Genomic DNA, 23,698 nt, shown 5'->3' on the forward strand with positions numbered 1-23,698 from the left:
TTAAACATAATGAAGAAAAGCAGGCGAGCACAGCAGGCAAGACTAATTGGAAAGCTTGATTTTTTTTTTTTTTTAAATGTAGATGCAGCATGATGTTGCTTATGGGAAAAGCCCCTCTTTGACCAGGATGGAGCTGTGCCACCCCATGCCACAGGACAGCGGGACTCAGGTTTCCCTGGAGAGCTGCTCAAACCCACCACCTGCAATTCAGAGGACCCTGCTTAACAGAGGCACATAATTTTAACTGCCTAACGATTCTGCCTCCCACCGATGGCAGGGAGAAAGGAAGGGCTCACTCCGAAGCTGGCTGACCCATCGCTGCCAGGGATGGACCAAAGGAAGGTCCCTCTTCCATGGCAGGAGTATCCAGAGGGGAAACACCCGTCCGGTGGACATCCCAAGGGGATGCATTTAAAAATCAATAGAGGCTATTTTAATGCTTAATCCAGGAAGGTATCAGCATCAGCAGCGTCAATACAAACCAAATTTAAACACACTAAGTACATGCACAGGATTTTTAGTTTTTCTTTTGTCCATTGATTTAACCAAATCTGTTTTTCCCCAGATATTTCAAAGCCCAAACAGGGCATCTGTAGCATCCCCAATGCTTTACGCATCCTGCCTGCCTCCATCTCTATATGCTGCTTAAAAAACGACCCTCTCCACCCCGCTGGAGCAAATGTTCCAGTGAGGAAACCTCCCTTGAAGATGCAATATCACAGCGACAGCGGCCACCTCCCTGCCAGGGCTACATACAGAAGCGGATTTCTCTTCTTTGCAGGTTTTCACACTGTACCTGCCACAAATTGCAATACAGACTTCCCATCCCTGTAGATATTTATATAATGATCTCCCTTTTCATTAAAAAAAGAAAAAAATTAATAAAATACTAGTCTCGCAATGGCAAAGAACTGCTTGGAAAAGTGACCCAAGGGGATCCTGAGAGGCTCAGACACCCTGAGAGAAGATAACTGTGTTTGAAGTTTTTAATTTAATCTCATCTGCTGCAGGAGGGCAGTCTGGGTGTTTGTATATTTGGGACTAACCACACTCCAGACGCACCCAGAAGCACAGATGTACCTTCCCAGCCTCACCGCAGGCCCGACACAGATCAGAAAGCCACAATTTCTGTTTGAGGTACAGCACCGCGCTCTGCTCTCTTCCATCCACCAGCTCCTTTCTGTGTGTCCACTGTGATCTCTGCAGAGATGCTCCATGGTTCAACACCATCACTTCCACTTGCCTTCCCAAGTCTTCAAATGAGTCCTTGATGCTCCTGGCCCTTTCCAAGCTCACAACTCTTTGCCGATGACTTCTTGCTTGGGGTTGGAGTCCACCACTCTGGCCAGCAAAGTGAAAGTACTTCTCCCCATTGACACCAGTCCTGTTTACTCACAATTTGAAGCAACGGAGAACTTCACCTCTTTGAGGGTTCCTGAGTCCTGGTGGTGGTAGGAAGACGAAGACCTTGCAGAGGTCCTCGCATCTGCTACCTGGGCAAGGCTTCATGGTACTTTCGGTGATCAGCACCTTCGTGACATTCCTTCAAAGCTCACCTCCTTTCTTGGCTTCATGGCGATGTATTTGACTGACATCAGGTCTGCCCAGCTCCCCAGTGAGAAAGTGCATCCCCAACACCCCAAAACACACTCCTTTAGGAGCTTTGAAGCTGAAACAGCTCTAGCACTGGAGGTTGTGAGTAAGCTTCTTGCAGAGGAAGCTTTCTATTAACCAGCTCACCAGATCTTTCAGCATGGCCCAGACAACACCACTGATAACGAAGCTGGGCCCAGCAGGTCTAACCAAGCCTGAAACCCAGTGAGCTGAGCCTTATTCCTCCATTCATGCTTCCTCAAGCCTACGCTACGAGGGTCACAAGCCAGCCAAGCAAAGGCTTCAAGTGGAGCAAGTCATGTTCACTGGGCATCTGAAGCAGCTAAGCAAACCCCTAACAATAAAAAGGGCGAAGCCAAGCCAGTGATGATGGTGCTTTCTAGCTCAGGGGCCGCAACGACAGAGCAGCTCTGCTCAGACACCCAAAGGTATCGGGGCCGTACGCTTCACCATGAGATGGAGGTTGCCATGAGAAGGGGCTGGGTAAGGCTGTTTTCTGCTCAGCTCTTAGCACAAACACACCCATCTTAAACCCTCCCTACAATGGAACAAGAACATCCAGAACCTCCAACACCCAGACCCTCCATCTCAAAGCTTTCCCTACAACAGAGAGCCTGTGAGTTTGCTGCCTAGCCACTGCCCTAAACCCTGAAAAACATTGTCCCTCTGTGTCAAACCTCGGTACCTCAGTACTCCAAATTAAAACTGCAGTTAGGATGTCCTAAACACACGCTAATGAAATACCTCAAAGGGAGAGTGACCTTGAGATCATCTGCAATCTCATGACTGTCCACAGGGGAAGGAAATTAAATAGCTTTTGGCTAACAAATCTTCACAGCATTTTCCAGCACAAGACCTGTAACATTGCAGCAAAAGCTTGAACAAGGTACCTGAAAACTCCAGATTCACTCCACTACTGCCAGTGAAGAGAAAACACCTTGAAATAACTCCCTCTACAGACAAAAAACTTTCAAAACCCCATTAATGCAGGGTTTTAGACCTGGCAAGAGCAACCCATCCCCATCAACTGCAACGTGAGCTGTGAGAGCAGGAGGAGGGAAGAAAAAGCATCTTCCAGGCAATTACAGGCATTTTTCACCCAGCTGACTGCCTCGTGGGGGGAGCAACCCATGCATCAACAGCAACACTTGAAGCACACTGGCTCTTTATAAATTCACTTTCAGTAGATTTACCAACACGTCATATGGAAAAGGAATGCGTGCTATGCAAATCCAGCCCCAGACTGCTCCCTGCCTAATCTAGCTTTAGATTCAAATGCTTATTACCATGGCGTCTAATCGGGTAATGCGTAATAGACAGGTTTAGTTTGGGCTCCCCGTACTTCAGCTGTGTTCTTACTAAGGCACTAAATAGAGAAAAAAAAATAGAAATAAAGAAAAACCACAACACTGCAAAGAATTCAAGCTCTGGTGGAAAGCAGAGAACAAAAACCAGGCGTGGAAAAAAGTATTGACACCTACCAGTAAAAGCCAGGCAGATATGCAAACATTTGGCAGCTCACCAAGAACACAATGAACGTTGAGTCATGCTTGCACCCCATCATATCCCTGCAGGGAAGTAGGTGGCTGGTCTTTCGGGGTCTCTCCCCTCCTCCCGGGAGACATAAGGTGATGCAAGGTTCTCACACACCCACGTAGGACCCACCTACCAGCAGCTAGTTCCCAGCAGCACTGAGCACTGATGGTCACACCATAACCTCCAGACTACCTTATGGATGCTCTGGGCACCCACATCAAGACCTCCAGAGCCTGGGTAACATGTGCCAAACAGGAGCTTTTTGCTGGTTTGGGGAGGAAGGGGTTCCCTTACTGCATCAGGGTCTGCAGCAGGACAGGGGGACCGTGGGAACGTAGTTCCCAGAGGTGACCACCTCCGTTTGTTGGCACCAGCCCCACAGCAGGGCTCGTGCCACGGCCAAAGTCATCTCTGCCCTTACCTGCACCGGGCAAGGTGATTCATTTCACTTATAAGTTTCTCAAATAGCTGATCTGTCCAAGCCATATGCCACCCCTGGTACCTCCAGGATACAACCCAGATGCCAACCTTTCACCTCCACCACACAGCTATAACTCAGCCACCATGCACCAGAAATAACCCTGAGGCAGGGACACAAGGACCCACCACTCAGGCTTGACAGGTCCTCCTCTCCATCTGCTGCTCCTCTGCTACACTAAGCTTTCCAGCAGTGGAAGATAGTGAGGTTTTCAACACTGTTGTCCAGCTCTGACCTTCACGATGCCAAATCCCAACAGCTTGTCCTCCTCTGCCTCCACAATGCCGAATGGCATGCAGACATGCAAATGTTGCTACCGGCCTCTGAAGACCCTAGAAGACTGCACCGACCCTGCCATGCTACAGAAACTACACTCGGTGGGGTAAGCAGCACTAGTAACACCAACACTAACAAAGAGGAGATTTCCCTCTGTGAACCTAAGCAATACAAGTCACATTTATATTAAGGCTGCAGGATGAACTTACATTTATTAGACATCAGAGAATTCATATAGGCGAACATCCCCCCTGCAACACCTACATGTCTGTGCAGTCCTGCAGCGTGGGCTCTCTGGTGTCTCATAATGTGGTAAATCCAACTAAAGCACTCTTTATGGCTTGGATGTTCATAACATTTATGTGTATTCCCTGGTGTCTAGTACAGAGTTTTCATTGCATCCCTTCCCTTAATAAAAAAACTCCACAACACCCTTCTAATCTTATGCCTGCTTTGGCAAAACTTGCAGCAGCTCCAACATTTGAGATGAAAATCAATCTGGAAGAGAACCAGCCAATGTACTTGATGAATTGTCAGTGACGGGGGAGGAGGAGCAGATGGACAGACCAAATTTAAGGCTTCCTTTCATTAGGAAACTAAGCTAAAATCATAGGTTAACTTTCAATGATGCACGTTATTACTGAGGAAAGTGAGGCAGCTGATATTCTGCCTCTCAGGCACATGTGCTCTATGCTTCATCATTTACTGAATGAATATTCAAATGCTTTGAAAGGAGAAGGAAAACAAACTCAAAGAAACTGCAGATTGCAGCTCGCAGTGTTTTCAGAAGCCTGTTCAAAGACCAAGCCAGATTTACCAGCGCCCGCGTCGCTGCCCGGCTGCATGGGCAACTGGCCGGGATCTCCCTCAGGCTCTGCACCTCCCCAGCTCACGGCAGTGCCTGGAGATGGTCTGGGGGACTTTTTTTCCCTCACTCCTGTAGCTGAAATGACAGCAGGGATAGTCAAACGAGGTGGAAAGACCCCCTCTCCCATGCAGCCCAGCCCACAGCACAGAGGGAAGAAACCCTTTGTGAGACTCCCTGCCCGAGGACGTGGATGGAGATGCTAGCGGGGAGTCCTTCCCAGCACCAAAGGAGCCACGCAAATAGCATTTACCTGGCCATGGGGACTGAATACCCCAGCAAAGACATACTCATTTGTGAGTCAAAAACCAAAGAGTTCACATTCCCGTATTTACAGCCACTTCTGGAGCTCTGTCTACAAGTCGCTGGGACAGGGTCATTCCCAGTGATGACTGTGAAGAGGTCCCAGTGAAGAGGTCTTTCATCTCGCCGTGGCACAGGGACTCATGGACAGTTCACGCACGTGTATTTCCAAGGGAAAAAAATATTCCAAAGCCTCAGAAGCTGCATTTCTGGAGCTGTGGATAACACACATGCGAAGAGCATGGTTTGCTTATGATAACCCAGGATGGCAACCCACTTGAGATGTAAAAATAATTTAATGAATAAGTATATTTAGATTTATAACCCCACAGCAGCTTTATTTATAGGGATGCCAATCACTTTTACACAGATATAAAATTGGCTGGCAAAATGCCTTAGACTATATCCAGAAACCCATCTGTAGGAAATCTAAACCGTGATAGCTCTGCATACGTTTAGCCAAACAATAACGCTAATGCCAGCCATCTTGACTTTAAATGTACAGATGGGCCGGGGAGGGGCTCGCCAAGTCCTGCCACACGGCCAAAGATGGATGAATTTTGCTATCACTTACTATAAACTGGTTGGGGAAAGGACCAGATGAAGTAAAACCAGTCACTGTCTGGGCTGTGTGGATGCTAATACCAACGCAAGGCTGGCTGGAGAGCAAGCCAGCATCCAGCGGGCTACAGGTGAACCTCTTTCAAAACCTTTCATCACTGAAATGGGGAGCTATGAGCAGAGAAAAATGACTCAACGGAGCTCTGCAGCACCTTTAAAAGGCAAGGGGATTAAGCTAGGGCTCTTGCATACAGGTTTTTAGATCCATTGCTCAAGACACAAAGCTGGGACAGAGGAACATGCAGGAGAAATTAACTGAAAATCATCACTTGGCTCTCGATCTCAGAGCAGATGAGGATTTCTAGTGAGACCTCTCCTCTCCCATCACTGCCCAGGACCTCACAGCTTTATCTAAACCCACAGATGTCAAGGGAAAAGGTTGCTGTTGATTTCCACGGGGCTGGCATTGCAGCATCCCAAACTACCTCGTGTTGTTGGGGTGGATCTGGGGGCTTTCTGTTGCTGCCCTTCCAGCTCAAACAGGGACCACCTGGAGAACTGAAAAGTCGTGTCTAATTCACAAGAAATAAAGAAAAAACTGCTTTTCTTCCCAGTGGGGCTTCTGGGCTCTGGTTGTCTCAGAAATGGGGCAAAACAGGGATGGCTCCACATCAAATACAGACTATGGGTAAATGCATCTCATCCATAAAAGTTGCAGTATTTTGGTGAATGCCAAGGCAGAAAAGGTTACTCTGGAATATTACTTTGAATAGCTCTGGGAACAAAACCAGCATTAATTTTCAACACTTATTCAGAAAATGATTTGAATAAACTGAGGGAGGCTTGCACACACATACTGACAGCATTATTTGGTAGATTTTTGCCTCTGCTCCTTAGATAATACTTAGAGAAAACTTCCAGCAAACACGACTGCCTTCCAGCTCGATGCATGGATTCAACTGACCCTGCCTTGGGGACGAGGTAACCTGTCATGATCCCTTCCAGCTGAATTTTAATACCATTTTACATCGCAAACTGTTTACACGTTGGCATTTGCTCTGATTCATCCCTGGAAATAAATATGTCTAAAAGAGTCATTGATGGAAAGAAAAAACAAAAACCCAACAGCATTTCCCTCTCTCAAGGACAAAGCAAATGAAAACAACCAGACGCAGAGCTATGACATCCTTGATCCAAATGTTTTCCAAAACAGTTCCAAATGTTTTCCAAAGCTTCCAGCTGAAGCTTTCACAGCTAGGCTGTGACTTCACCAAAGCCTCAGGCTATGGTTGCAACCCATGCCATTATTTGAGCACGGCATCACGACGCGTTGCAGCACGCACTGAGGAGATGGCTTGCGATGACTTTTCCAGCAAGGCACCTGCCAAAACACACCCAAGACTCTTGTGCAGAAAACACAGCGTTTCAAAGAAAAACTGCCTCTGCTTTCTCAACGGGGCATCTTCCAATGTGACAGAGCTCAATTGCTATATGGGCTTTCAGGAAGGGAGAGTCAGTGAATGTGTGTGGCCAGATGTCCTCGCCTTCATGGTAGGCTTTTGAGTTTATTCCAAGCACCTTAGGAAATCACTCCTCTGCCTCTAATCCTTTGGAATTATGGAAAATAAAAGTTAATAAGAAAAATTAAAAAAAAAAATTAAAAAAACTTACAGAAAGTAAAGAGAGAAAAACATAGATTTGCTACACTTAAGCAAGAAATGCTGAAGTTCTGTTCAAACACCAAGAAACGTGGACATTTATGGTTACTGCACAGACAAAACTGAGACGGTTGTGGGAGATGCTGGTCTGAGCAGCTGATCCCAACAGCGGCAGCCAAAGTGTGAGCAGCGAGGTCTCAGCAGTGCTCAGCTGCCAGAACCGACCGCTCTGGGGACCAGGGGGCTGGCGCACAGCAGGTCCCTGTCCCCAGACTTCTCACTCCGCTGCTGATGCGACAGCTTCCACCCACACCAGCGGTCTCATCAGAAACAGTAAAGCAGAGTCTCGGAGGTCCTTCAAAGTCCACAGCTGATCTCCACCTCTTTCAACTTGCTTCTGGACACAATCAAAACCCAAAGCAGGCTCTTTTCCAAAGGAGCCTTTCTATCAACTGTATGTGGGCTTTTGATTAGACCTTTTGTAGAGTTGAAAAGAAAGCCTTGCTTGAGGATGATAAAGTCTAGACACTACAATATATTTTCCAGCTGATCCAGCAAACCTAAAAAACCCTCCCTTGATCTCGGACTGCCACGATCAAAGCCATTATCCCATTCGGAGCCCTTCTGAAACTTTAGCTTCCAAATGTGCAAGTTATTTTTAAAATCTAAACCAGGCAAAGCCTCTTGTTTGGAGTTTTACGAGGAAAACTGGGTGTGCTCCTTCCAAACCTTCTCCCCTGCCACGTTTGGAAGTGGCTGGTGGGCACGTGGTGGAGGGTGAGAGCAGGGAAGTGGCCCCAGTCCTGGGGGCACCTCAGTGGCACCCAATGGCGACGGTCTGCTTGCATGGGTGGACACAGCCTGTCCCCTGAGGTTGGCTACAGTGTGGGGGAATTTTCCCCATCCTTAACTGAGATGAAGTTTTTTGGAGAGCAAACATCCTTTGCATCCCCATCCTTAGGATCCGTGCCTGCCTGTGGCACCCTCCGTCACAAGGTTGCATTGTTCTGGGGCTCAAGAAGAGGAAACAGCTTGAAATACCTTCATTTTCTATGGGCATTAAATAAAAATAAATGGTACAAGTTTCCTTTACCAGGTAACAGGATGCCCAAGCACACAAAAAACAGCCAGTTCTGCGCCAAGGAACAACCGGGGAAATATATTCCAGGAAAAAAAAAAAAAATCATCTTCCGTTTCCCGGAGGATTATTCCAGGTGGCTCAAAGGAAAGATGAAATGCATAGCCCTGCAAAAGCATAGAAAAGCCAAAGGGGCATCAGCTTTGCCTTACGTGGGATGCTCAAAGAGAGACAACAAAAGATCAGTCAGCCCATCCCAGACCAGGCAGCACCACGTGGTGAGCACCAAACCCTCTGGTGTGCAGCGGCTACCAAAGGAGAGGGGACCTGTGGTCAGTCCTGAGGGCCAAGGCTCGCAGCAGCCAGGCTGGGAGAAGTCAAAGGATGGGCGATCCAGAGTCAGGAAGAGCTTGGGGACAACTGGAAGGGCTTTTTGAAAGCACATGGCCACCAAGCTGCACCTCCCGTGTCCCAAGGTGAACTTCTAACAGGGGGACATTCTTCAAAGAGAGATGGGGACAGGAAACGACTCCTGCCACAGAAAGAAGAGAGCAACACGGAGCATTCACATGTTCCAAAGCTATTTAAAAGCCAAATTTAGCTCCCTAGTGAATGCTTCATTTAACTGAGCAGCTTCTAAAGCACCAGGCAAACAAGCCACGTCGTCTCCTCTTCCTCCCAGCATTCGCCTCCACGGAGCTTCCCCTTTGTGCTTTCACCCTCCTTAACTCCCAGCAGCTCTGCTCCTCCTCCCCACCTCTCCCTCTTCCAAACTAAGTAGATCTGTGAAAAGCTGAGCAAAGCAGGCAGGCACGTGCCAGGAGGATGGGGATCATCCTTCCAGCATCCCTCGTTGAGGCTGGAGGGGCCGTACTGGGCAGGAGCAATAGCCATGCTGCACATCACACATCCCCAGAGCTTTAGGAGGTGTTGTCTGAACCTCCACCAGCTTTCCAGCTGGGTAAGCATCAAGGAAAAAATCAGGTTGACAATCTTTCTCAAGAATATTTTCATCAAATCGGACTTTTCCCACCCTGATGCACACCAGAGCAGAAAGAGCAAGAGCCACCGGCAATCCAGCGCCGGCTGTGACAGCCGCCACAGCAGTCCCAGAGGGGACAGAGAATTTGCAGGCATCTCCCCAAAATGTTGCTCGGGAGCTGGGTGAGGTGTACGGGACATGGGAAACCTACTCAGCTTCAGGTCTGCCATGGCACAGAGCCCAATGCAGTAGTACATCTTTACTCTCCTCAACAAATGCAGAAAGGAGATGGACTTCAACCTCAGCCTCCATACAAGTAAGTTTTGCTGGGTCTACTGAAGCCACCAAAGCCCTGTAGATCCTGATGGTCCCACCTTGCCCTTGCCCTGGACCCTTCTCTCTAACGAGCTTCTCCCAGGGAAGGGAGAAGCCCAGAGAGCAAAGTCCTGCTGCGCATCCGTAATCCCTGACAAGGGCTAACACGAAGTTACTGACCTTGAAAACTTCTGGTCCCCATCACATGGGAGAGCAGAGGAGCTGATGGCAATGGTGGCTTCTGGATTTAAAAGGATCTAAATTCATCACGGAAGCAGCATGCACACCGAACCCTCGCCCCCAGAGTTTGCATGCCTGACGTGATAAATGAGGTGGCAAGGGCAGATGATGAGGCAGCATCCTGGCACCCAACCCCTACCACCCCAGCTCGGAAAGAAAGGGAAACCAAGGGGAAAAAAGGCAAATTGTCCCGCCTCTCACTGCCATCGGCACAGCAGCCACCCCCAGTTGCTCTCAGTGGTAAACATTGAAGGGAAAATATCATGTGATTCATTCAGGCGCTGAGCATGAACCAGGGGTGGGTTCAGCACCACATCTGTCTCATTTAGAGGCTTTCCAGCCATCTTGTCCTCTTCTGCAGTGCTTTTCTGTGTCTTTCTCATCTGCTGTGTTAAAGAGATGGGAAACGTGTGTATCACCAGTCCCCTTTCCTAAACCAAATGTACAAATACAGGCTGAAAAATACCCAATTTCCAATCCCAGCAAACTTACAGTTGCAACTGATTTCCAGTCAGAGCTATGATTTTTGTAAGGGATATCACCAGGTTAAGGAGTCAAAGGCATACTGCACCAGCAAAAGCAAAAGCCCTTTATTTCTGCAAAGCCTTTTTTTTTTTCCCCTCCTGAAATGACAGGGAGTAACACAGCTCTTGCCAGTTTAGCGGGGTATACATGAAGGCTTGGCTGAAAGCAACCTCATTAAACTGGCTTGGTTGTTAAGCACCAACCCAAACATGCAGTCCTCTGATCACCGCATGACGGGCTGGGAACCAAAGGCAGTTCGCAATTAAACCCGTGACAATCAGGAAGAATCCTTACAAACCCCCCCAAGCAGAATTCACAAACGCTATCCCCACCCTCCCTTCTTTTTTTTTTTTTTTTATTTATTTACTTACATAAGCAGCATGACAGATAACTTGGAGGAAATCAGACGCTTAAGGATTAAGCGACACTTAGGCAGCACACTGGAAGATAAATACGCCCTTTGGAAACCCTGCAACAAAAACAGAAGGTATAAACAGACAGTAACTAATTATTCTGATTAAATCTTGGAAGACCTGAAATACCCGACTGCAGCAGAACAAAGCCGGTGTGCGCCGGGGCTGCTCACAAAAATAAGTCACACCCTTTTTAAAAAGAATTCACCCAAATAAACCTAAGTGCTTCTGTGTTGTTTTTGTTTGCGTGCGTGTTTCTTAAGGTCTAGGCTGATAGGAAACCTCAGCCATACCCCGGAGGGATCCCGTCGCCTTCAGCTAAAATTAGACTTCAAGGAAAGCGGGCAAAGGCGGGTGTCTCCAACCTGCGCTGGCACGGCAAGGCTCCCACCGCACGCTTGAGGAGCAGCACACTGGGGTTTTTCCTCCCCTCCCATCGAAACCAAAAAAGAGAGGGTTTTTTTGGATTAAAAGAAATTAAGGAAAAGAAATAAATAAGGCGTGCTCCGAGGGAGAAGGGAGGGGACAGCAGGTCTACCTGCTGCCGGGCTCGGAGGGACCCGAGCAGGGACCTGGATGCAAGGAAGGTGAGGATGCAGCCGAGCCACGGGGACAGGACGGGATGCGATGGGATGCTCGACCCAGCAGTGAGAGGAACCAGTGAAGCCCACCAGCAGCTCACCCACCATCATGGCTGCAGAGCAAGGCACGTGCTTTATCGTGATCCACGACACCAGCGCTGGGAGGCTCCGTTACAGCAGACGGAGCACAGACCAAGACAAGGGGATGTGCTCAGTAGACATTCCCCTGCTCTCCTTGCCTTGCCGGAAAAACCATCGTTCTCCTCCTCCCCTTCTCTCTGCCCTCCCCCACCACATTAAATGCCAGCAGAGCTCAGGGGAATATTTAATCTCAAACCTCAGTAATCAATCAGTTCACCCTCACGCATGAGAAAGAGTCACAGCAGTAAGCACCAAATCCCATTTATACCCAGCAATGCAACATTTTAATTACATAAATAAAATTTCCCTTTTAACATAAATCCTGAACAGATCCAGGCAGCCCCCAGGTGGTGGGTGGGGAAGGACATGGTGCCAGGGAAGAACATGGGTTTGGTGGGGGGGAGAAAAGGGAGGAGAAACCACCCTGGCAATTATTTAAAATGATGACATTAGATGGCTGCTCATTTGCCATTGGCATGATGATGCTTTGACCTTGTGTTCGCCGTCCCAAAGGATGGGCAGCAGCGTGGTGAGCAGCAAGCCCAAATCCAGCCCTGCCACCAGAAGCTGCTTCATTTTTATCCCAACACACCAGCAAGGCTGCAGGAAAACAGGGACAGAAAATGCCAAACGGACACACGGAAAGGCTTCGGACCGCCTGTGATACAAGTAACAGCAACGGGGCCTCTCCACCGGTGCTGCGAGACTTACTCCAAAGCCTGTTCACATCAGAGGGAGCCTTTATAGCTGCGTTTGAGCAAGTTTGGGATCACTCCCTGCCCACGCTTGTTATTTCCAAGTGCAAGAGCAGCTGGACCAGCAGGACCATCACGCGGCTGCCAGTGCAACAGGTCGGCAGCTACGAGCAACATCCCTCCTTCGCCCAACCAGACCAGTCCCGAGTGGCATAGCTCACAAACAGCTATGTTAAAATATATACTTTTTTTTTTAAAATATAAACACATGCACAGACTTTTCTAATATCTAGGAACAAAAGAGGGGACACCCCGCTGAAACCCCGTGTGCAGCTCAGCTGTTCTCTGCAGCGATGAAGGAAATGAGAAGCAGAGACCAGGCACACACCCGCTTGCCGTGGCGTGGTTTGGCTCTGGGAGCGTTTCTGGATTCCCCAGCGTGAGCTCTGACCTCCAAGAGCTGGAAAACTGTCTCAGAGCCACTCTGGAAGAGAAGTGAAGGAGTCCCTGGGTGCTCAGCTGGGCAGGCAGAGCAGGACAGAGAGCCAGGCTCCAGCTGCTCACGGGGATGTCTGATCCCCATCCATGCCCCATCAGCTCAGAGGTCCCCAGAACACCCGGTGTGCCCCAAGAACAAGTCAGAAACCACCTCCCGCACACGACAACAGCCTTGCACTGTTCAGCACAAACAAAACACCCCAAGCGCACAACATGTAGCAAAAAGCAAGGTCCCCTGCCAGGGGATGAACCCACCCATGACCACCACTCCAGCCCCAGCAGACCACGTTAAGGTGCAAGGGAAACAAACTGGGGATTGGGGATCTCGGGGTTATCTTTGACTTCTCTGTGTAGCAGGGATGGGTTTTTTAATCCTCTTTTTTCAGGCAGATCCTGTGGCGGGCTTCTTCAACACATGTGCATAGCTTTCAGAAGATGTGCGCTCCTTGGCTTGCAAAAGAACTTTTTGGAAGGGGAGGTGGCATGGTACAACAGGAATTCCTCTAAACAGGAAACATCACACAGAGCTCTGCAAGGGAAACCTACCTGTAACTGAGATTTACGCCCCATGGTTTCCTGCCAACGGTCCCTCCCCTCCTTTATTTTTTGGCTTCAGTTTCCCCAAGACTTGTAACATCAGGAATTGCTTGGCACAAGGGACAAATTCCACAAGCTCCACATGCATACCTAGAGAAACTATTGCACTTACACCCTTCCTAACTTTAGCCCACGTTCGGAGATGCACAATCAAGAGGGATGGGGCACCATCAGCTGCCCGCAGTGTTCCCAGAGGATCCAGCTGTATCCTCATCCTCCCCCAAAGAGCAGGATTCTGCGGTGCAATTCAGGACAGAGATACTCCATGCAGTATCCAGAGCAAATTAAACCTCCCAGGCACAGCAGCAAGCATGGATTTATTGATTCATGGAAAACGTCCTTATAAATTACTTCATTCAGATCAACAAGACAAGACAAAACAAGGGCTACCCTTGGCAGTGAGAGGCTGCAGCACTATCATTTCGGTCCCATACTCCAGAAGAAACCACTCTTCTGGAGCAGACACTTCTAATAAGGCTTCACGGGGTTGGCAGAGGATGATAGAGGCCAGAGTGGATCTGTGCCACACCTCACCTGGTCCCCACCTCTCTGCCTCACGGCAGGCAGACCTGATGGATGATTTTTGCAAGCAAGTAGGTAAAAATGCTGCTTGACATCTGCTTTGTAACCACAGAAGCTCCATCCACACTTGGTTGTTAGCCCGTGCAGGGCTGCAGCCACCAGGCAGGGTGGGATGCAAGGTCTGGATGCAGAGGCTGCTGTTGCCAATAGCATCCCACGCGCCACTCATCCGAATGGGGCTGCCTGCCATGGGACAGGGAGATGGGAACCAGGTGAGATATTGCACAGGTCGACACTGACCTCTTGTGCACCATCCTCCCCAAACCCCATGAAGCCCCATTGGAAGTGTCTGCTCTGAAAAAGTGATTTCATCTGGAGTATGGGACTCCGAAGCATTGCAGCCTGTTAATCTTAGCCACTTCTCTCGACATGGAAGGCTGAATGCACTTTTGTCAAGCTCAAGCTCCCTCCTGGAGCTGCCAGAGGTCTGGACCCAAAATGTCCAGATGAGGCTGAGATCATTTTCTATGAGTGTTTGCACTTAAATGCAGCTCAAAAATAAATATATAGATGTACCTGTGCCTTGCTCAGATACCACGCATCCAACTTTGGCTTCCAGACGTGGGCTGTTTGCTAGACTGAAGAGCTGCTGGATGCCCACCACACCCCTGACAAAGTGATATAACGCTTACGTTTTTTAGCTTCTCAATGAAAAGGCAAGAGGAGCACTCACGTTCCCCCAGCACAAAGCACTTCCCCAGCTTTTTTGCACATGCAGCACTTCCCTGCACTCTTATCAGTCAAACCAGCCCCGCCGACACGGAGGGCAGAGCCAGGTGCTGCCCTTCCACCCACGGGCTCAGCAGCAGCCCTGCTCCCAAATCGCCTTTGGTGGGAACGGTCGCAGCTGATCACGGCTCAAACGGCTTTCCACGGCTTCAAATCACCTCCTGGGATCACTTTCCAGCATCCCCATCTTCAGACCATCTCCTAGTTTTTAAAACTGGCACCAATTTGAGACCTACTTCAAAAAAACATCAGTGAAGATGCTGAGTCACGTTGGATGCCTCCAGGATGGTACCTACGGAGGTCTTCTAGGAACGCCTCCGCCTTACACAAACTCCCCCGCTGGTAACATTAAAACTACAATTATCTCTGCAGATTAATAAAGGGTACCGTATCTCTGGCAGCAATCTGAGGCAGGGACTCCCAGCAGCGATGAGTTCAAGTTATCAGGGCGCACAGCACACACAGCTGTGTTTGCAGTCCCCATCGCTCACAGTCACCCACGCCCTGCCACGCTGCCTCGCCCGTTCCCCGAAACACACCCCATCCCCGTGGCACCGATTAATATTTTGATAAACGAACGTGTCTCGTCACATCTATTCACTTAACTCATCATCAAGGGGTTGCCATTCCCACGTGCACTGGCTTTGCAGAACAGAACGCTAACGGGTTTCGCATCCCTGGTGTGACACCATCCCTCGCCTCCTCGCAGTCCCAGGGCACGGCTCCCGGCTCCGCAGCATCCTTCTGGCTTGGAGATTTGGAACCACCACCCTGGAGGGACCACCTGCCTGTACCCTGCTATTTCAGGGTGGTGAGGAGAAAACAGCTCCTTTACATGATAAGAATTAAAAAAAAAAACAAAACAATGGATTTGTATCACTGCAGCAGCCCGGGGCGCCTGCAGTCATCCCCTTGCAGCAGATGGGCTGTGCACAGTACCGGGGAGCATCCAACATGAGTGCAGGTCACCAAAACGGAGGGCACCGGCCGCTGCTCACAGCTCTCAGGGACATAATAAATAACATCACAGAGCCCAGAGCTGGGAAGGCTGCAAGCCCTGTCAGCCCTTCCCAGCCCGGGCGAGAGGCAGAGCAAGCTGGCACATGTGCTTTGTGCAGGTCCTTATTCTCCTGGCTGCCGGGTCCAAGGGATTTCTCTCAGAAATCACCCCCCATTGGGAATAGCTCTGAGGCCAGCAGCATTTGGGGATTATTGCTCTCTGCTGCAGTCCTAAAACGAGCTCTGCGCTCTTGCCGTGGCACGGCTCGTACCCAGATGAGGCGGGTGAGCCCATAAGCATCCCCGAGCACCACGTGCTTCCCTTCAGCTGCTGCCCGTGCGCGCCCAAAGCAATACAGAACAGGCACAATTATCTTTAAAGTCAACGCAACGCAGGGATACAGAGCCAGCAAATACCTGCTTCTTCGCTCACTGGAAATCATTTAAAATAGCAAAGGGGAAAGGCAGAGCGTGGAGCTGGAGCCAACGCCAGCAAATGCTGCAGGGATGAAGGGGCAGAGGACGTGCCACTACCTGCTGTGGCTTTCACCCTTGCCAGGGGACCTTCTTCCAACCCTACAAGTGCTGCTCTGCTCCTGAGACACAGGAAAGCACAAACCTCCCTGCCCTTGGAAAGCAGATCTCTGCTTTTCTCACCTAACAAACTCAGGCATTGCCACAGAAGCCAAGGAGTTGATCTTTCAAGGGTAAAGCTGATTCCCCCCACCTTTTATCTAAAATTTCCCTCCCCTCTCCATCTGTAAGCCAACTCAGGGATAAAGCAGGTCAGCGGCTCATTCTTTTAGGTACCATGATGATATATAGATTTTTTTTTTTTTTTTAATTAAAGGGAAACTCATTCACTTAAAAACTTCAGTCAGCTTAATTACCCCTTTCCAGGAGGACTTTTTTTTTTTTTTGGTTTGTGTTTGTTTGGGGTTTTTAAATAACAGAAGCAATCAATCATCCCAGAGAGGGCAAACACCCATTTCCCCCGGAAGCCCCCACCTCAAGTGGTGGCTGCAGCCATCCGGGCTCCTCCCGGCACGCCGCGGCAGAGGAGCAGGAGAACGCGGTAGGCCGGCACGGCATGGCATGGCACACCACGCTGCCAACACACAGGTGGGTAAGAGGGTTAAATCCAGCTGCTCAAGGATAAGCTGGTCACATACTGCAGATAAGCAAATGGTGAATAGCGGTTTGCCAGCTGACAGCAAATACCGGCACAAGTCACTTGCATGACTGTCACCGGGTATTTAACTCAGAAGTTGCTGATATTGGAGATCCTGAAGCCACATTTCGTTAAAGCCCTCCTAATGAACTGCTTTCTTGGCTATCTGGAAGCCTGCAATAAAGAAGGCTGAAAAGATAAAGCAATTCTTGGCTTTGAGGCTGGCACCCCAGAGAAGATGCAGCGGTGCTTTTTTCCTGTTGTTGTGACTTTTTGGTCTTTTGAGGACTCTCATGGGGCTAAACACAGAAGAATCTGAGATGCTGTCACACAAGACGAACCTTGGGAGATAAAGCAACCAGAGACCCACCCAGCAGCTCTGGCAGAGCACCAACACAGACAGACCGGGGTGCAAACCAGGCATCCCCCAACGCGCACACAGCCACAACCTGCTGATCTTAATCCCAGGCACATGAATTCCCAGGTGGCACCTTTGGACTAATACATTAAATTTCCTCACTGGCATTTAATTTCATTTTTGCCTTCTAAGACTAAAACTTCTTTCAATTACTGCTCAAGCTGAACAACAGCTTTTTACTCCTTTGCATCCACGGCTGCATCTGGGAATTCTGCAAAGATGGAAAGGGCCCTTTTCTCTGTCCCGAGGCCACCAGCCATGCCCAGGTAGCTGCAGCATGGCCACTAAACTTTAAAACCTATCAGACGATGGAAAGCTTATGGCTATGTTGCAACACCTCATGCTCCCAAAATCTGCATTGCCTGAAAACCCAGAGCTAGAGACCTCCACGTGGCTTCCTATCGAGCATCCTGCACCTTGGCCGTGGTCCAGATACAGGTTAGCAGGAGGGCGCAACGTGGGTCTTGGCCATGGGATGCCCCGTCCTGCTCTCCTCCGGGCTCCCTTCGGAGGCAGTCAGCTGCACCCCATGTTAACGCATTTTGCATAATCAAAATGGGAGTTAGCCTCCGTAACCACAACTTGAAGGGTATATTTAACTCAACTAGAAGACAAAGGAGAATGGGTCCACCGCAGATTAAATTAGCTGAGCCTGCTTATGCCAGGAGCTCCGGTCTGCCATCGACCACACCTCCCACGGATTTATTCCTCCTAGCTCCAGAATTTGGTGGTTCCCTGAGGAGGAACAGACCTGCTCCATCAAAAGCTCTGAAAAGGAACATACGCAGCAAAGGGGTGGCAGAGCGAGTCCAACAGGTTCCCAAAGACTTGGGCAGGACATGGTCTCGCAAGGGTTTGTATTGCCCATCCAGACACGGGAGCCACGGCGTGGGATGAGGTACGGTAACCTGCATGGTGCTGCACCTCCTTCGGCCCAAAGGGAGAAAGAGGAGGATGAAGAACAATTGGGGACCCCCTCAAACCATCCCAGAGGTCAGCTCCAGTGTGTCCCCTGCACCCCAGCACAGTATGGGAAGAGGGTGAGGATGTGTCCCTTCTGGTCTTCAGGACCTTTGCTTCAGATCTGCCTCCCAGGAAAACACTCATTTTTCCTGCCTAATTTCCTCTGATAAGATTTCATTCCCTGTCTCCTTCGCCGTGGTCTCACACAACTCAAAGACGTGGCCAAAGACATGGTTATTTTTACATTTTCCTCCCAGGAGACAGTATCTCCACGGGGCATGGCTGCCACGCCACATCAGATCACTGCACCACACTGGCTCAGCCCCATGACAGCAGGATGAAATCTGCGGGAGACCCCGACGCCAGCTATTTTTCCATTTCACTGGTGTTAAAATTCCTCAGCTTGTCAGTCAAGGGCATCCCAAAATGCAAACCAGCCCCAGCCCTAAAGGTAACAAGGTGCCGTCCCACCCCCTCTCTCCATAGCCCCCCACCCAAGCACCAAAACCATCTTCCAGTCATCCCAGCTTTGGATTTTCCCTGAAGCTTTTCCAGTTGTCATGACAGCCTCTGAGGCACTTGCCTCACCTGGATCGAGGCCTTTGTGGATCCAGGACTTCCAAGTCAACTCAAATTTCCCCCCCACAGGGAGGGACTGGGTTTGGCCATGCCAAGATGTCGAGGTCGACAAGATGACCATCCTCCTTGACATGGCATGTGGGCTTCAGCACAACATAGGATTTCTTTAACCTGCATCTCTTATTGGGTACTTTCATACTCGGAGAAGGAAAAAAGCAGCACTTTGACAAGTAATCTAAGAGCTTTTGGACTTTAAAGAACGGTGTGATGGAGAGCAGAGCATGGGGATTCGTACACCCATGGGAGACAACCAAGTAGTGCAGGAGGATGGTCTCCCGCATGCTACACTGAATCCGTACGGTGCAGCTACACCCTCGCATGAGCACAACATCATGATCCTACTGCCAACTTCCCGTAACCTACGGCCGGCAGAGTCCGCATTCCTGGCACGGAGTTGGGGTGGCAGTGGTGGGTGGCAGCCAGGAGGGCTGGGATGGGGCAAACAGGATCCTTTCAAACAGAGGGAGCACAGTTCATCCGGAGTTTTCTTTCCCTCCTTCCCTTGAGATCACTCTCCCCACCATATGGGCATGGCACAGAAGCCCAGTGTTTAGGGAAGAAGATATTAGGCTGTGCATTGCTTGTCTATGATTACTTTACAAATAAAGGTGACCATAAAGAATGTTTACACCCTAAAAAAAAATATCCCAGCACCCTTCCCCCATCTACATCTCCCACAGCAGAGCATAAATCCAGCTGCTCTGCAATCTTATCTTGATGCAGAAGCAGTCTGGGACAGAGATATAAGGGTTCCCCGAAGGCACAGTTTATTAAAGGCATCTTTATTTAGTCGGTTCTCTTCAAAAACGTTGCACTGAAGTGCCATTCCCGCACCGGTTTTCATCACAGCGGCAGCAAACACCACCCAGGAAGGGTCCCCCGGCCTGGCTATGCAGTGTGCCCTCCCGGAAAGCCGCAGGGTTTTCCCAGGCTAAAAAGCAACCCAAGACCAGGGGGATACACCCAGGCCAAGGCACTCTGGGGGACCCACAGCCGAGAGTCACAAAGAGCTCCCAAACGCGCCCTGGTATCGCCACCCCAGGGATGTTACAGGGATGGGGACCGGCATGTTAATCAAGTCCATGGGACTTTCCTCATTTATCCAGCAGCTCTGCCTCCGACCCCATGCCCGCTGTCGCAGGGGACTGCACGCTAGCAGACAAATACACCTAATCCCAGGTTTCAAGAACCGGAGCTACAAAACAACCGCACAAAGAGGCAGCGGTTCGCATGCATCCCGGGGAACCTCCCCGCAACCAACGCCTCTCTTATCCAACACACGATCTTTACACGTTCAGCTATTTTCATCCTACCCCGCTATTAATGGATGCAGAAGGCAGTTGAGTAAGGCATTCGACAAAAATCTCATTTAGAGATCAAGACAAGCTTAATTGGTTTCTAGCCAGACCTGCACAAAGATGGGTTACTCCACAAATACAGTTGCTAATCTGCCCATTATACTCCCTAAGCTCCCACCGACAAAGAAAAAGAAAATAAAGATGCACAAAGGAATGCAGTATTTTCAGCATGTTCCTTCCAGCGAGTAACACATCAGAAGCGATGAATTCTGCAAGAACAAGGGCTTTGCTTTTCTTTGAAGGAAAAGGATAACCAAGTGGTAAACAAAATAACAACAAAAAGACCTAACATAGATCAGATCTGCATTTTCGACAGGCAATCTCCATACATTTTGGGTTCTCGAAGAGTATTTCCAGCAACTATTGTTTCTGTGGGCAGGCAGAAGCAGAGGAAAAGCTTATGCAGCTGAGGAGACATCATGTCACAAGTGACGGAGCAGAAAGGATGCAGAACCTTGTGATTAAGGAGCACAGGACTGAAACCCTGGAGAGCTGAATTCACTTCCTAACTTAGCTGTAAAAAAAAAATTATAAATCACAAGTTTCCTGTGTGATCACATCCTAGATGATTTATTCAAAAACCTGGTGTTGAAAAGCAAGGGAGGGGGAGGAAGCAAGAGGAGGAAGGGGAAGGCTGGGTCCTGTGGGCTTTTAATAGGCTTGGGATTAGACCAGCATTGGCAAGATGTTAACATCCATCTGTGTTGGGCACTGCATGACCTGGAGCTGGGAACACACCGAGCATCCCACAAGCGCAGGTACGAGACCACCCAGCTCCTCTGCCCAGAAGCGTGTTACAGGCTCACCGACACCACACCCCCAACAACAGCGTCCTGCAAGCCTTCATAACACAGAGCTCCGAACAGAAACAAAACCACGTACAAAATGGAAAGGTTAGTGATAATTTCCCTTCTTGGAGCTACGCAAGAATTTAGAAACAAGAATATAAAACTGTCCTCCAGACGCAGCATATTATAAATTAGACAGCGCTGCAGCAGCAGCGTAGGTAGAGAGGCGATGAAAGGGCTGTTTGGTTACAACCTTCTGCCCTTGTGCAACAGCCCGGGACTCCCAGCTCCGGTGTAGGAGGTCTGTTTATTTTCCCGAATCTGAGCCAATTCTGCTTGGTGGGAAGTGTCGCACCCAAGGGAGAGCAGAGCTGCGGATCCTCCAGTGGGACAGAGCCAACAGCAAGGTCAGTACCAGAAAGGATGGCGATTGTGTGTTTTGGACTGTTACAACAAGATCCCTCAAGCTCCAGAGCATCTTTGCAAGAGCCTTTTGTAGCAGGTGGGTTCGCTATAGGGCAGAGCACCAGAGAGGTGTTTTTCCAAGACCTTCCTCAACCACAACGGGTGCTTGCAAATCCAAGGCTTGGCACGAGCAAAGGGCAAGGGCTTGGACAAGGGCTGCCAGGCACGGAGATATGGGGCTGGTGCTGTCCCAAAAAGCTGCCGTGGGAACCTCAGAGTGAACAGATTCAAACTTTTACTTTCAGCAGTGAGAGAAGCTGTAATTAGCCACATCAAGCACAGCCTAGGGGCTGGGTACGGACATCCCTGTGACGTTATCTGACAAGGCAACTGTTGGATATGTTTTGTTTGGCTTTCTTCCCCCTCTGGAAAAATGAGCACCCACTTTTCACAGGTCTTACTCACCGCTCCCTGTGTTGCCCAGAGTCAATTTCCCAGAGCAAGAACATGCATCTTAGGGTGCACTGTAACAGCCCACTGCTGTAGCCGGAGCTCAGCCCTTGGAATCCCCAGGGATGGGTCCCTCCTTAATTGCTCCAACACCCCACAGCATACCAGGGATGCCAGACCCCAAAGACGTAGTCTTGCCCCTGACTCCCACCAGAATATATGAAATTTCTATGAAATCTATGAAAATGAAAGACGTAGCCCAAAACACAAGGCAAAGGGAAGAAAAGGTGGACACAAGGCAACCAAGCTACAGCTGTGAGACACATCATCATCACCACTGTCTCACACATCTCTCATCTAGTTCAGCCTCATCCCCGGTGCAAAGCCAACAGAGCTTCCTCTGATGCAACTACAAGCGATCCTTTGGAAATCCATCTGCTGAGTGTTTTGAGGTTAAAGTCCCTCTTTACTCTCTTTTTCTCACGCTGAAAGTTACAGGATGGCTTGAAAACCCAGGGAGATCATGTATTTTATGGATGTAAGGAAAGTCCTGGCATGCCAACTGAGGGAATGGCACAATTTCATGACTACGTAACCCAAATCACTGCCCATCACACATCACTGCAGTTTGAACACAGCTACGATCATCGCTGCATCACTTAAGAAATGGCAAATCTGTTGAACTCTGTGAGTGGAAAAGCAGCATTTAATACAAAAGTAAATGTGAGAAAACTATGAGCACAAAGATTCACATCCAGCTCCATACCCAAAAGCAAACTGACTGTAGGGATTACAATATTTAGCACGCTCCAAAAATTTTCCTCGACATCTTTTTCCTCTGTGTGATAGGTAGAGATTTCTCGTGGCTCCAGAGCCACCAGCAATTTTGCATGCAATTTGCCAGGTGGCACTCTCCACAGAAGATAAAAGGAGCTGGAGTTTATAAATGGATCTGAGTTGTCCCCAGAAAACCTCCAGCCTCTTTGCAGGATGCCTCCAAAACGATGGGGTGAGGAGGCGACATATGGGCTGAGGTCTCAAAACCAGCCTCTTGTACCCACAGAGCTTTGGTAAGCAAATGGCTTACGTAAAATATCTGTCAGGATACCCGTTTGAAGCACCGGCTCTTGTAAACAAGGTTGCTCCGGAGGCACCGGGGATTAGCGCAGTTCAAACAGTCCTTGGCGTGACTTACCGGAGCGCCCACGAACAGATTTGCAAGTTCAGCTTTTCTACTGCCTGACGCTCGCCCGGCACCGCCGAGCAACACCCAGGTTCCTGACAGCCTTAACCCTGCCGACTCCTGCACATAGAGGCTGAAAAACAGGGGTGGGAGAAGCCCCGTGCTTGACCACAGGACCTGACGGCAGAATAAAACCCAAGGCAGCATCGCCACGGGGCCGCTCTTCTCCCTTGCGGCTGGAGGAGCTCCAACACCACGGTTGTCCATGAGCAAGCTGGGCGAGTGTCCCTCAGCAGAGGCACAGCAGCCAAAAGTTATGCATGGGATATGCAAGGAGAACAGTGCCAAGCAAAACAGGGCAGCTGAAAATCACCATGCGTCCAAAAGACTTAACCTGATATTAAGGCAGAGAGCAGCCTCTCTTCCCTGCACGGGGCACAGAGCCGCAGCCAAGACACTCCTAGCGGTGGGGAGAAAGACCTCAGCAAATGAGCGTCCTTTGCACGTGATTTCTGTGAAAGCTGGGCGCAGCAAGGGTATCCACCTTCCCAGCCGCATCTCCCCCATCCTCAGCTCTGGGAGAAAGTGCCGCGGTTTCCAGGAGCGGCAGCGTGAAGGAATGGGAACGCAAAGGGTGCCTGGCAGCCACAGGAGAGA

The 23,698-nt window shown here is 49.6% G+C and overlaps 1 protein-coding gene across 3 annotated transcripts in view; it reads right to left on the reverse strand.

Annotated features, from left to right (window-relative positions):
* DAAM1 (dishevelled associated activator of morphogenesis 1) overlaps positions 1 to 23,698 on the reverse strand; it is a 98,220-nt gene that overhangs the window by 67,738 nt on the left and 6,784 nt on the right. For all 3 annotated transcript variants that reach the window (XM_054827662.1, XM_054827660.1, XM_054827661.1), the window contains exon 2: positions 10,803 to 10,900. The gene's annotated coding sequence lies outside the window, so the exon portion shown is untranslated. The remainder of the gene's footprint in view (positions 1 to 10,802; positions 10,901 to 23,698) is intronic.

This window comes from Grus americana, chromosome 5 (genome assembly GCF_028858705.1).
Source record: "Grus americana isolate bGruAme1 chromosome 5, bGruAme1.mat, whole genome shotgun sequence".
NCBI lineage: Eukaryota > Metazoa > Chordata > Aves > Gruiformes > Gruidae > Grus > Grus americana.